We start from the raw sequence: 13,830 nt of genomic DNA, 5'->3' as shown, positions 1-13,830 counted from the left end.
CCAATTTTAAAAAGAGTGAAAATACAAACAGACATTTCTCCAAAGATATACAAATGGCCAATAAACAGATCAGAAGGTGCTCAACATTAGCCACTATGGTAATGCAAGTCAAAATCACAATGAGATACTACCTCATACCCACTAAAAGGACAATAATAGCAATGTGCTGAGCCCAGGGGCACACACCTGTATAATCCCAGCTACTGGGGAGGCTGAGGCAGGAACACTGCAAGTTCAAGGCAAGCCTGGGCAACTTAGCCAGATGCTGTCTCAAAAACTATTTTAAAAAAGGGCTGGGGGGCTGGGGCTGAGGTTGTGGCTCAGTGGTAGAGCACTTGCCTAGCAAGTGTGAGGCCCTGGGTTCGATTCTCAGCACTGCATAAAAATAAATAAAAAATAAACGTATTGTGTCCAACTAAACTAAAAATAAACTTTAAAAAAAAAGGGCTGGGGGTGCAGTTCAGTAGTGTAATGCTTGTCTAGGCCGGAGGCTTGGATTCTATTCCAGAAACACACACACAAAAAAAACAATAACAAATGTTGACAAAGATGTGGAGAAAGTGGAACCCTGGTGCATGGCAGGTGAGCATGTGAAATGGTAGGCTGCTTTGGAAAACAGGCTGGCAACTTCTCCAAATACACGGAACAGAATCCCCTTTGACCCAACAATTCCACTCCTAGGTATATACCCAAGAGACTGAAAAATACGTCCACACAAAACCTTATACATAAATGTTCAAGGCAGTATTATCCATAAAAGTTAAAAAGTGAAAAAACTCAAATGTTAACTGGTGAATGAATAAATACAATGTGGAATATCCACACGATGAACTGTTATTGTACAATGAAAAGGAATGATCAGTGATACAAGCTACACACAGAGATGACACTTCAAAACACTATGCAAAGTAAAAGAAGCCAGAAAAAAGGCCATGGGGCGGGGGGTTAGGGTGGAGGGGGCTGGAGATGCAGCTCAGTGGCAGAGCACTTGCCTAGGATTTAGGAGGTTCTGGGTTTGACCTCCCGTCCAAAAAATAAAAGATACATACAGGGGCTGGGTTTGCAGCTCAGTGGTAGAGCACTTGCCTAGCATGTGTGAGGCACTGGGTTTGATTCTCAGCATTGCATATAAATAAATGAATAAAATAAAGGTCTATCAACAACCAACAAAAATTTTTAAAAAAGATATCTACATACATATATACACGGTAGAGAGTCATTTATATAAAATGGACACAACAAGCAAAGCTATTGAGACACAGGGTTGCCAGAAGGAGGGAAAAGGAGTGACGCCACTGGCTTCTTTTGGGGTGATGAAATGTTCTGGAATTGGATCTGGTAATGGTTGCATGACTCTGTGAATATCCAAAAAAATACTAAATTGTGCACTTTAAATGGGTGAGTTTTACAGTACATGAATCATATCTCAAGAAAGCTGTTACTTCTTTTTTGGGGGTACCAGGGATTGAACTCAGGGGCACTCGTCCACTGAGCCACATCCCTAGCTCACTTTTGTATTTTATTTAGAGACAGGGTCTCACTGAGTTGCTTAGTGCCTCGCTCTTGCTGACACTGGCTATGAACTCATGATCCTCCTGTTTCAGCCTCCTGAGCCACTGGGATTACAGGCATGCATCACCGTATCAGCCTGTTACTTCATTTAAAAGGAGAACAGTAGATGACATTATAACAAAAGTTAACTTGCTTCAATTTACATCATTACTGGATCTGAAGCAACACTGACGGTCAAGCAAGTAAGTCTCCATCTCCATAAACTGTCTTTCACTAATGTTAGCAACTTCCAATGAATTACCTTCAAGTTAAACTATGAGGGGATACAATTATGGGATGCTATAAAACAGAATGTGAAAAGATGCATCCATTCATTCAAAATTTTATGTACATCTTTATGGCACATGAGATAGGAGGCTTTGCAGAAGAATAATTGATGGGAGTGCCTGTATCAACAGAAGCATACCTGTGCTTCTCACACTGTGAGCCTTAGCCAGAGTTCAGACTTTCCTTCAGTAAGAACAAAAATAAATAAATACAAGCTGCTCTAACAGTAACTGAGAACATCCCAACATGTTCAGGTAGAGGAAAACTTCCTAGATCTTCCCTTGACAGGGTAAATATTAATTTTTGACAGAAGAGCAAAAGTAAAGACAAGAGGACAGATCATCCATTACTGTTGCCAAAGAAAACCGATGTTTTTCTGCCCTTGAAACAATAAGGTGTCTATCTGAAAAGACACTGGTGGCTGTAGGCCACATCACTGTAATCAGCATCTTCCTTGCCAGGAACCAATTTTTCTCTTTTCCTGGGTTATCATAAGTTTATTCTAGAAAAAAAGAAAGTGATACCAAAACAAAAGATTTTTTTATTATTATTATTCTTAGTAGTTGTCAGTACAAAGGGGCTGCTATACCAGCTATTATAATTCAGATAATGTTATGGAAAGGATCCAATGTTTTGTTTTTTTCCAGTGCTGGGGATTGGACCTAGGGCCTCATATATGCTAGGCAAGCATTCTCTCTACCACTGGGTTTTACCCCCAGCCCTAGAAAGACCCAACTTACAAGGTATTTTTTACAAGGTAATAAATGCTGACGAGTTTTGAACAGGCCAAGCCAGACACCACACACAGGTTCTGAGAGCAGGGCTCTACCCGGGCAGTCACCAGGTGAAAAACAGTGATTCTCTGCCTTCCTCTAAGAACCCCCCAAAGTAAGCCTGCCTACAGAACACATGGAAACACACACACACACACACACACACACACACACACACCCCATAGTCCCTGAACTGCTGCTTTGGGCAGAACTTAACCAGCAGGGCTCCTCTCTGTAATATGGGCAGAAAAGTGTGCAGTAGGCCAGAGGACCGGAAGCTCCTAGGGTTCTGCTCCCCATCATCACAAACCAGGCAGCAGCTGAGGCACCCAGAATGTGTCCTGGGAATCAGGGCAGAGAATTTCAAAGCACAAGAGAGTAGGGTGCTGCATAGGTCAGGAAAGAATCCCCAGGTGGCGGACGGATGTCTCATTGACTGTTCTTTCCTTTTCTGTAACTTAAGGAAATCACTGTTGGCTCCTGAACACCCGGCCCTGGTCTGCAAAAGGAAAGTTAAGCATTAAAGAAGTGCTGTTAACAATAATTATGTAAGTTGCTCACCCAGAGTTGTAGCCTAAGCTTACATACACATTATCACAATAAGTCCCTTCTAGTCCCTTCCTCTGACTATTTGAAAGACTCTATGATTCTAATTCCTGCTTTGATCTAGTATATTCTCTTCTGGATCAGGGGAAAAGAGGGACCAAGACAGCTTCTTTGCTGCTCTAGTACAATCGTGGCAACTTTCCACTGCCCATATTGAACAGGATTAAGGGGCCTCCCTGTTTTTTCCTCCCAAAATATAAAATGTTCCCTGGGTGCAAGTCATCTGAGGCTAGCATTGGTAAGTTTGACCTGAATCTGTTTCCCTACTTGGACGACAAAATGTGACCCAAGGCAGCCTCTATAGAGACTGCACTGTAGCTTGATGTATAAAAATTTGTAACCCAACTGTGTTCCTCAGCTTTGCTGTGACAAAAATACCTGGCAAGAAAAACTCAGAGGAGGAAAGGTTTATTTGGGCTTGCCGTTTCAGTCGTTCCATTGCCCTGGACCCATGGTGAGGCCCAGAATATCCTGGTAGAAGAGCGTGGGGGAGCGAAGCTGCTCAGTTCATGATGAGTGGGTGCAGCCAGGGCAACCCAGCCATGCCCACCTGCCTAGAGTTACCCCCACAGCTAGTCCATTCAAATTAGGACAGACTGATTAGGTTATGGCTCTCATCATCTAATCATTTTACCTGTGAACATTCCTGCCTTAAGGCAGGAGTTTCTGGGTGACACCATATGCAAACTGTCATTCCAACCTAAGAGTACACCCCTGTAACCAAGCAACTGAGACTCAGCCAATCATAATAGCTGAGCTTCCAGCCAACCAAAGGCTGAAATCCACCACATGACGACCAAATAAGGAAAATGCTGACTATGGCCAATCAAGTTGTTTCCATATGTCACTTCCTTTTTTCTGGCTATAAATAAAACCTGCCCATGTGCTGGGGTAGGGCATTCTGAACCAGTCCCAGGTGGTGGTGAATTCATCTCAGATTTCTTATAACAGGAACTAAAACTGAGTGCCTTAAAAGTAGGAGGTATCTAACTCAATACATAAATTTTCCTTTTGATACTCAGAAAGGGAAAAAGATCCTGTGTTTTTTCCCCAGAACTTCTGCCAGAATGAGTCCACTAGCTGATCTTCCCTAGCTGTTCCTCACTTGCTCAACCTCTGAGCCCCAGGACTGGATCTTTGGATGGATTCTCATCTCTAGACTCTCCCCCTGAGGATCTCACCCGCTCTCATTGGTTTGAACAGCATCTCTATAACAACTCTCAACTTTGTATTTCCAGCCCAGATCTTTTCCCTGAAATCCAAAGCTACTTGTTATTTCAACATGTACCTGTTGATACCGTAACAAATGACCACGAATACAGCAGGTTGAACAAAAACTTATTCCTTGCTGATCTAGGGAGCAAAAGTGCAAAATGAGGGTGTCAGCAGCACCATACTTTCCCCAAAGTCTAGGGGAGGGGACTTCCCTGCCTCTTTGAGCTTCTAGTGGTGCCTAACTTTCCTTGACTCATGGCAGCATAACTCCAATCCCCATCTCCATCTCCAGGAAGCCTCTCCCTGTGCGCCTCTGTCCTTTTCTTATGAGAGCACTACTCATTGGATTGAGGGCCCACCCTAAATCCAGGATAATCTCATCTCAAGATCTTTCACTAGGACTGGGGTTGTAGCTCAGTGGTAGAGCACTCACTTAGCATGTTGTGCGGCTCTAGGTTTGATCCTCAGAACCACATAAAAAATAAATAAATAAAATAAAGCTATTTTTAAAAGATCCTTAATTAATTACCTCCGAAAAGACTCAACTTGCAAATAGGGATGTATTCTAAAGTTCTGGAGGAGTTTTTGGAGGGTCACTAGTCAGCCCACTATAGCAATTTAAACTGTCCTAAACCAAACTCCTAATTTCCCCTCACAAGCTCACTTCTCCCTTTAGTCTTTCTTCTTGGAGTCGGCCTTGTTTCCTCTTGCCTCACCCCATCCCCGCTCCCCCCACTCCCACCCCGCTTCCAGACTACAGGTAATCCCCACTGGCTGTGCCTCCACAGTACATCCAGAACCTGACACTTCATCTCCACCACTCCAGCCCAAACTCCAGGCAGCTGTCTAACTGGTTGCCCACTCTTCTGGCTGTTCCCCTGAAGTTAATACTTGATACTACAATGATCCTTTGAAGATATAAGTCAGATCAAGTCCCTCTGACACTTAAAACCTCCTATGGCTTCTTTTGGAGTAAAAGCCAAAAGTCATCAGTCCAGGGGCCCACAAGGCCCTTCAGAGTCTGTCTGCAGTGACTTCCTTTGTGGCTCAGACATGGCACGGAGGGCCCCGTGGACTTGCTATTCCCTTCACCTGAAATTCTTTTCCTCTAGGTAACCACATGGCATCTTGCTCCCGGCCTTTCTCCAGGTCTTTGCTCCAATGTCAGCTTCTCACAGAAGGTGTTCTGACCACCCTGTCTAAAGTCACTATCTCCACCATCTCCTCCTCCTGTTTCCCATTCTTCCCTGCTTTTTTCATGTCTGAACCATGACGTGAATATGTTATATTTCCCATATTAATCTGTTGATGGACCACCTCCTCCCATACACACTAAATGTGAACTCCATGAGGTCAAGTTCAGTCTACTCTGTTCACTGTACCTTCTCCAGGACCTATTGTGGTCTCAGGCCCATAGCAGGCAAGCAATAAACACTGAAGGGTGGAATCCGGTTCAACCATCTGATCTGAAAAACAAGGTGATGAGAACTCACCTTATCGTGCAATGGGTTATAGAACTGAGACCTGTTTTTCTGTTAGATGATTAGTGCTCATTAAGCACAACAGTAAGACATGCCAATAACAAGTTATCCCTTCCCAGGCAAAGAATTGCATTTTTTAAGAGGAACCCTGGATACCTGGACAGGTATCCAGATCCAAAGAAGTGAAGCAGATGATGGAAATGTGAATACTATGAGGCATTTGGGGAGCAGGCAAATGCTTCAGCACAATGTCTGACCAGAATTCCCTGCAGTTGAGCCAGGGAAGAGAACTGGCTCCTGACCCACAAGGTTCACCCTTGCTCCCTGCCCAGCTCAAACCCTCTCCTCCTGCTTCTGCTTTTTCTCCGGAAAAGAATTGTTTATCTGAGTTTAAAAGTTGCCCCAAAATAAATAAATAAATAAATAAAAGTTGCCCATTAGGCACATGTCTTAGCACTCAGGAAGCTGAGGTAGGAGGATTACCTGAAGCCAGGAGTTCAAGACCAGCCTGGGCAACAGAGCTAGACTCCCTGCCCCATTTCATTTTTTTTCCCTTGTTCTTCCTCTTTTCCCATTTTCTACTCCCAATATCCCTTAAGAAATAGAGGCTCTGTGGCTGGGAGGGGGTTGGTGTGGCTCTGCGGTACAGTGCTTGCTGAGCATGTACCAGGCCCTGGGTTCAATCGATAGGGGGTTGGGGGGGAAGGAAAGAAAGGAAGGAAGGAAGGAGGGAGGGAAGGGGAGGGGAGGGGAAGGGAGGGGACAGAGGGCTTCTGGATGAAGACTTAACATTCTTTCCTGCAGATGCAAGTATCTATGATCTTGATATGCAACCAATGCTTGTTCTAGTTTGCAACTTTCCATCTGAACCATCTTGTCTAATTCCAACTTAAATTTCTTTTAAATGCATCTAACTCTAAACTTTGTTCTCTTTTGTCTTAACCCATTTACTTTTCCCTTTCTCCTTTTCTATGCCTTTTCTTTTTTTTTCTATGCTGTTTTCTGGTCACATGAACAACCAGCCACTCCTACTACTTCTGCATTCATTTATTCTTTCATGCATTGATTTGACCAGTTATTTATTTCACTTTTTAATCAACAGAGAACTGTGACAGGTCCTGCATATATTGAGTGTTTGAGGCAAAAAGTGTTCCAGGTAGACACAGAGGGCCAGAGCAAAACGGTCCTGCTCCCAGGGAGAGTTACCGCTATCCCCCACTGCCCTCTTCCCCACATCTGAGAGAATGAGGACTATTAGATAAGCTACTGTCACCAAACTATGATGGACAATTCCTCATGCAGAACCTCAGAGCTTTGATAGGTACTTAATAATGCTCCAGGGAGCACTCAGAGGTGGAAGTAATAATATGGTGGTCAGATTTCTTATCTTTTGCATGCCTGGATGGCGGTGTTGGTGGAGAACCACAGCCTCTGCTCTGCACCATAAGGCATTCCAGGGGCACCTTCCAAACTAGCCACTATAGGCAAAAGGTGGAAACAACCCAGATGCCCATCAACAGACCAATGAATCAACAAAAGGTGGTACAGCCCCACAATGGACTAGTACTCAACCATAAAAAAAGAAATAAAATTTTCACAGGTGCTACCATGCAGATGACCTATGCAAAAGGTCTGACACAAAAGGCCACATATTGTATGACCCCACTCACATGAGGTACCTAGAATAGGCAAATCCTAGATGCAAAAAGTAGAAGACAGAGAATCTGGGCTGCAGGGACCAATGGCGGGCAGCCCCATTGGTCGGTGGGTAAAAAGGTTTGATTTGGGATGAGAAGGTACTGCAGGTGGAGAGTGGAGGTGACTGCTCGACGCTGTGCGTACACTTCGTGCCACAGAACTGTACATTGAAAAGTGGGCGGGATGGCAAAAAGTATGTCATGTATATTTTGCCACAACTAAAAACTTAAAAAAGTTAAAAAAAATAAAAAACTAGCTGGCCGTGAGCCCAGCAAGTGAGCAGGACAGCACGCACTCAGCTACTCCATCTCTCACTGGAGGCTGAAGGTGGCACCGAGGAGCCAGGACTCACCTGCAGGAGAATGAGAAAAAGACAAAGGTACTTCTCTACCAGTGGCCTCTCCCACAGATGGAAGGAAGGAGACAATCATGGAAAGGAATGTCCCCTGGGGCTGGGGTTGTGGCTCAGTGGTGGAGCACTTGCCTAGCAAGTGTGAGGCCCTGGGTTTGATCCTCAGCACCACATAAAAAGAAATAAAATAAAGGTCCATTAAACTATAAATAAATAAATAAATAAATAGTAATGTCCCCTGTCTGACCACAAGGGCCCACACTGACAGGTTCCAGAGGCCTCGTCATTTTCCCCAAGAACTCTGAGAAACACCATGGTGGAAGGACATGGCAGAGGAAAGCTGCTCAGCTCTTGGCAGCCAGAGGTGGGGGCGGGAGTGGGCAGTAGCCCATTCAAATTATTAATCCATGAAATGGGTTCACCCACTGATGAGGGTGTAGTTTTCACAACCCAATCATTTCACCTCTGAACATTCCTACATTGCCTAACACATGAGCTCTGCAGGAGACACCTCATATCCAGATCATTACAAAGGCAAACTTCTGAAGAACTAAGGAAGAAGACGTGGATAACCCCTAACGGACATAATGTATATGAACACACTTTCCTATAGTGGACAATGTATATGTACCGTCCACCCTAATATATGTTGTCATTTTGCAGCATGTGCCAAATGTCAAGAGAACAGGCATGTCAAAACTAAGATCTGGAGAAAACCTAAGACAGTGAGGCAGTTACGGGAAATACCTGGGAAGGAGAGTTAGGAAGAGAAGCAAATTCATTATGAATTTCCTGAGAAAAGCTGGAGGCTGAAACATCTGAGAATGAAGGCAGAACTGAAGTGTATGGAACATTCTTGAAATAATTGTTCTGAAAAATTCAATAATGAAGAAGCACAATAAAAAGTCATTGCAATTTTTAAAAATTCTATTTCACTGCTTTTATGCCAGTACTGTATCGGATTTTAAAATTTTTTTGAAATTTTTAATGGAGACATAATTGTACATACTTATGGGGTACAGTGCAATTTTAATTAGTATGTTAATGGAAACGCTTTAGTCCTGGACAAATAATGATGATCCCATCAAGGACAGGGAACAGAGGTGTGTAAGCCTGTGATGAGAGCTGGTGGCCAAGGGAGGTGCTCCAGGGTCTGCCAGCCTGGGGTCCCAGGCAATGTTTACGGGTGCTAGGATGGCAAGTGCTGGGGAGAACGGAAATGCTGGCTCAGGGTGCCCACACTGAGTCCAAATGTAGGAAAGTGAAAACAGGAGACCGATGCACTGGGCAGCTAGAAAGGGGTAAAAAGGGAAAAGTTGCCGGGCACAGTGGTGCGTGCCTCTAATCCCAGCAGCTCGGGAGGCTGAGGCAGGAGGATCATGAGTTCAAAGCCAGCCTCAGCAAAAGCGAGGCACTAATCAACTCAGTGAGACCCTGTCTCTAAATAAAATACAAAATAGGGCTGGGGATGTGGCTCAGAGGTCAAGTGCCCTTGAGTTCAATCCCAGGTACCCTCCACCTCCCAAAAAATCAAAGGAAAAGTTCTAATAGTGGCCAAAAGGACAGACCAAAGACTGTGAGTAAATGGTGGGGTTGAAGCGCAAGACTTTGGTGAAAGTGGGAAGTTGCAGGCTGCAGGTGGTGCAGGAAGTCCACAGAATAACAAGAGGTGGTTATAAGCCCCCTGAGTCCAGAGTTCAGTCCTGAATCCTGGTTGTCTAAACATGTTTCTCCTCTTTCAACAGTGAGAAAATATTTAGCAGTAGTGGACCAAATAAGATCTGTTAAAACCAGGGTTTCAAACTATTAAAAAATTCTAATTTATTTTGCTTCTCTGATTGCAAGCACAGCAGATGGAATAAAATTTATTTTGAACTATCCATATCACTGGGACCTATGCTGACACCTTCATAGCAGCTGATGGAAGAAGGCCAGAAAATACTGCAAGACTCTCACCTGAGGCCAGGTAAAGGACTCGCCCAGTTCTTTTATAATACTGTTTGGTGCAGTAAAACTGAAATACCCTGAGGGAATACTTGCTTATTGCCTTTTTGAAGTGCTGGGACTCTCTAACCATACACAAATACTACATTTTGAGAAACTACCTGTAAAGATGATGACACAAAAACAAGTCATACAGGGGCAGGGGTTGTGGCTCAGTGGTAGAGCACTGGCCTAGCGTGGGTGAGGGACTGGGTTCAATCCTCAGCACCACATAAAAAAATAAATAAATAAAAATGAAGGCATTGTGTCCACTTACAACTACAAAAAATATTAAAAAATAAACAAGTCATACAGTGACTGGAGGTGTAGCTTGAAGGTTGTACACTTGCCAAGCGTGCACAAGGCTTGGGTTCGATCCCCAGATCACATACACACAAAAACTGTCGCACATACACACATTTATACACATTTCAATAATCCAGTAACCAGAAATTGTTCCAACAAAGCAGTTTTATACTTTTATACCATTATTTCTCTAACTAAAAATGAAGATTCAACTGTAGCTAAGAGAAACTCATTGGCTTATACAAAAAAAAAAAACACCCTCCACTGAGTCTATTTGTACAACACTAGGGTCATGGAATTTGCCCATTCTTGAGAACTGAGATGATATCCACACAACTCTGGGAGTTCAAAGGATGTGATGACTAGCTCTGTTCCTGCTTCGATATGACCAATGCTCATTTGTCAATGCTAATTCTGCAGCACACTACACTTGGTGGTATCATGTACACAAAAAGGAGTTCCTCTAGGTTTCCTCTCATCATTTAAAGATGCAACTACAGAAGCAGCTTCCACCTTCCACCTAGAGAAGTGTCAGGAAGCTCCACTACTTCTAAACTTCTTAATGACCCTCAGTCACCTACAGAATTTGTTCTGTTTTGAACTTATAAAATTAAAGCCAAGGGATCCCTTACGGCAACTTATGCTATTTACCTCATGCTGCTCCTCCAACACTTGAGACAGAAGAGTCCCTGAAAATCTATAGGTGAGTGTTTTGCTTCTTTTTCAGCTTCACATATTACCGCAAAATGGTCTTTGCCAGATGGAGAGAGCCAGCAGGTATACTTTGGTGTTTTCTTCCAGTTGTCCTGAGAACAATGGTGAAGGCGATTTTCTTCCTTTTGACAATGAAAACCATAAGCATACACCACAGTGCCAGGTTGTAATCAAACAATGGGAATTCCAGTCAAAAAGGCACATTTCTGGAGAAACTTGGATATAGTCATTGTCAATGGATGGTTTAGAACAAAAAACATTGTTTTGATAGAACAGGAATATAATCCTGTCCCCCCTGAAAATAACCAGAGTTATTTTTAATAGCCCTACCTGGTTCTACTGAACCTGGGTAGCTTTTGTCTCACCAACATCAGTGAAAGAAAGAGAGAGAGAGGGGGGGGGGAGGGAGGGAAAGAGAGAGAGAGAGAGAGAAAGAAAAAGAAAGAAAGAGAGACACAGAAACGGCCAATGAGCAACAAATTCATTAGAGCAGTTATTATCCAAAGACAGAAACTAACAAATACTGGTGAAGAGGTAGAGAAACTGGAAACCTTGTGTACTACTGGTGGGAATGTAAATGGTACAGTCACTAAGAAAAATAGTTTGGCAGGTAGTCAAAAAATCAAACACTGGGGTTGTAGCTCGGTGGGAAAGCACTTGCTTAGCATCTGTGAGGCACTGGGTTTGATTCTCAGCACTGCATATAAATAAACAAAGACAATAAAGGTCTATCAACAACTAAAAAAATATTTTTAAAAAATGTCAAACACACTTGGGCATGGTGGCACAACTCTGTAATTTTAGCAACTCAAGAGGCTGAGGCAAGAGGATTACAAGTTCGAGACCAGTCTCAGCAACTTATCAAGACCCTGTCTCAAAATAAAAAATAAAAAAGACTGGGAATGTAGCTCAGTGGCAAAAACACCCCTGATCAATCCCCAGTTCAAAAAAAAAAAATTAAACAGAATTACTATGTGATCCAGTAATTCATGTCTAAGTATATATCCGAAAGAGTAGAAAGCAGGATTCCAACATGCTTAGACACCAATGTTCATAGCGCCCAAAGGTGGAAATGTCCACCAAGAGATGAATGGATTTTTTTAAAAGATGTGTTATAAATGTATAGTGGGATATTATTCATCAATAAAAAGGAATAAAGGCCTAACACATGCTACAACATGAGTAAACCTTGAAAATATGTGAAGTAAATACACAAAAGGGAAAATACTGTATGAACCTAGTTAAATGAGCTTTCTAGCAATAGATAGTAGGACAGAGGTTATGGCAGTACGAGGAATGGGAGGAATGGGAGGTACTGTCTTATGAGTCCAGAGTGTCATTCTGGGATGATGAAAAAGTGCTAGAAGACTGGGGATATAGCTCAGTTGGTAGAGTTCTTGCCTCACATGCACAAAGCCCCAGCACCACACATACACACACAAAAAAAAAAAAGTGTTAGAGATGGTGGGTGGCAATGGGCTCGATATTTTGAATGTCCTTCATGCCAGCGAACTGTACACTTAAAATGGTCAAAATGGTGTTATGCTATACATACTTCATCACAATGAAAAAATGGTTTTAAACACTTGAAGGAAGAAAAAAAAACAATAATAAGAGAAATTCAGAGATAATAAACAAACCAAATACCAACCCGTCCTGCTAGTCCATGTCCAAACAGAATTTCCTTTCTTCTTTCCCTACCCATTTCCTTCCTTGCTTTCTTAAGTTTCATATGAAATAACTAAACATTCTGAGAAAGATAGATACATGGGGAAATTATGATTCGAATTTAATTTTTAAAAGATAAATCCCATCACAAGAGGGACCGTCAGGATGAGGCAATGCAGATCAGAGAATGTAAACAACAGCTGAATCAAAGACCCAGGAGGCCTTTCTATCTTTAGCAGAGGAGAAAATGCAGAAAGAACAGAAACACATTTGCAAGCCCCAAACCTGTAAGTCATGCAGTCCTGTAACAACTTCTTGCAACTGTCTTTAAGGATGAGATGAATTAAATAATTCATGCTGGGCTAGTTTCACTGGCTGTGAACTACTAGCCAAGGAGACAGATCGACACGGCCTGGATTCGGTGCCAGCACGAGGCCAGGGATTACAGCCACCAGCGCTCCATCTGGCTTCCCCACACTGCGGACACCACGTTAGGGAAACCGATTCAGAACCCCCGGCGGATGAGCCTCTGTCGATGGTAAATCCAGTTCATCCCACCTCGTATCTCACACACAGAACAAGTCACTTTTAAGCACACCCTTCTGCTGATGAAAACTGCTCAACTCTTGCACATCACCAAGAAAAAAGGCTGAGGGCCAAACACAAATGTTTGCCTTCCAAAGTCTTTCATGTGACTCCAGAAGAATCATCTATAAACCAAACTGTAAGACCTCAGGCTAGACCCAGCTTATTAATGATTCTTTTAAATAATCATCATGACACTGTTATGATTATAACAGGCAGACTGGTCTCCTAAGATGCATTCCAATTGTAATTAAAACCGGGCAGTCCCAAAGCTCCCACTTAATTTTAATTTATATTAAAATAACTTAGAAGAGCTCTTGGATACACTGAACAACTGCCTTCAATCCAGCTGGTTAAATGTTGGCAACTTCCTCTTCCACGAATCACATGATTTTTAGATGAAGAATGCACTGGGGGAAAGAGGTGGGATCCAAATTACCAGTATGAGTGGCATTTTTTTCTCACGACTATTTTCTAAAATGAGGTGATGCTATACTTAGTGAAGCTATTTAAAAGATGTAGTGCTAAAAAGACTCTGCCCAGCAACCACCATATTGGTGGAACTCATCGAAACTATTAATGTCTACTTGGAAATTGATTTTAATCAATT

At 42.8% G+C, this 13,830-nt stretch overlaps 1 protein-coding gene across 1 annotated transcript in view; it reads right to left on the bottom strand.

The window, feature by feature from the left end:
- The window catches only part of Cracd (capping protein inhibiting regulator of actin dynamics), a 228,288-nt gene extending 215,286 nt beyond the window's left edge, over nt 1-13,002 (bottom strand). The window contains exon 1 of the mRNA XM_071614303.1: nt 12,921-13,002. The gene's annotated coding sequence lies outside the window, so the exon portion shown is untranslated. The remainder of the gene's footprint in view (nt 1-12,920) is intronic.
- Between the last annotated feature and the right edge of the window lie 828 nt (nt 13,003-13,830).

Source organism: Marmota flaviventris, chromosome 7, assembly GCF_047511675.1.
Source record: "Marmota flaviventris isolate mMarFla1 chromosome 7, mMarFla1.hap1, whole genome shotgun sequence".
Taxonomy (NCBI): domain Eukaryota; kingdom Metazoa; phylum Chordata; class Mammalia; order Rodentia; family Sciuridae; genus Marmota; species Marmota flaviventris.
The sequence above is the reverse complement of the archived record's forward strand: the minus strand, read 5'-3'. Positions and strand labels throughout refer to the sequence as shown.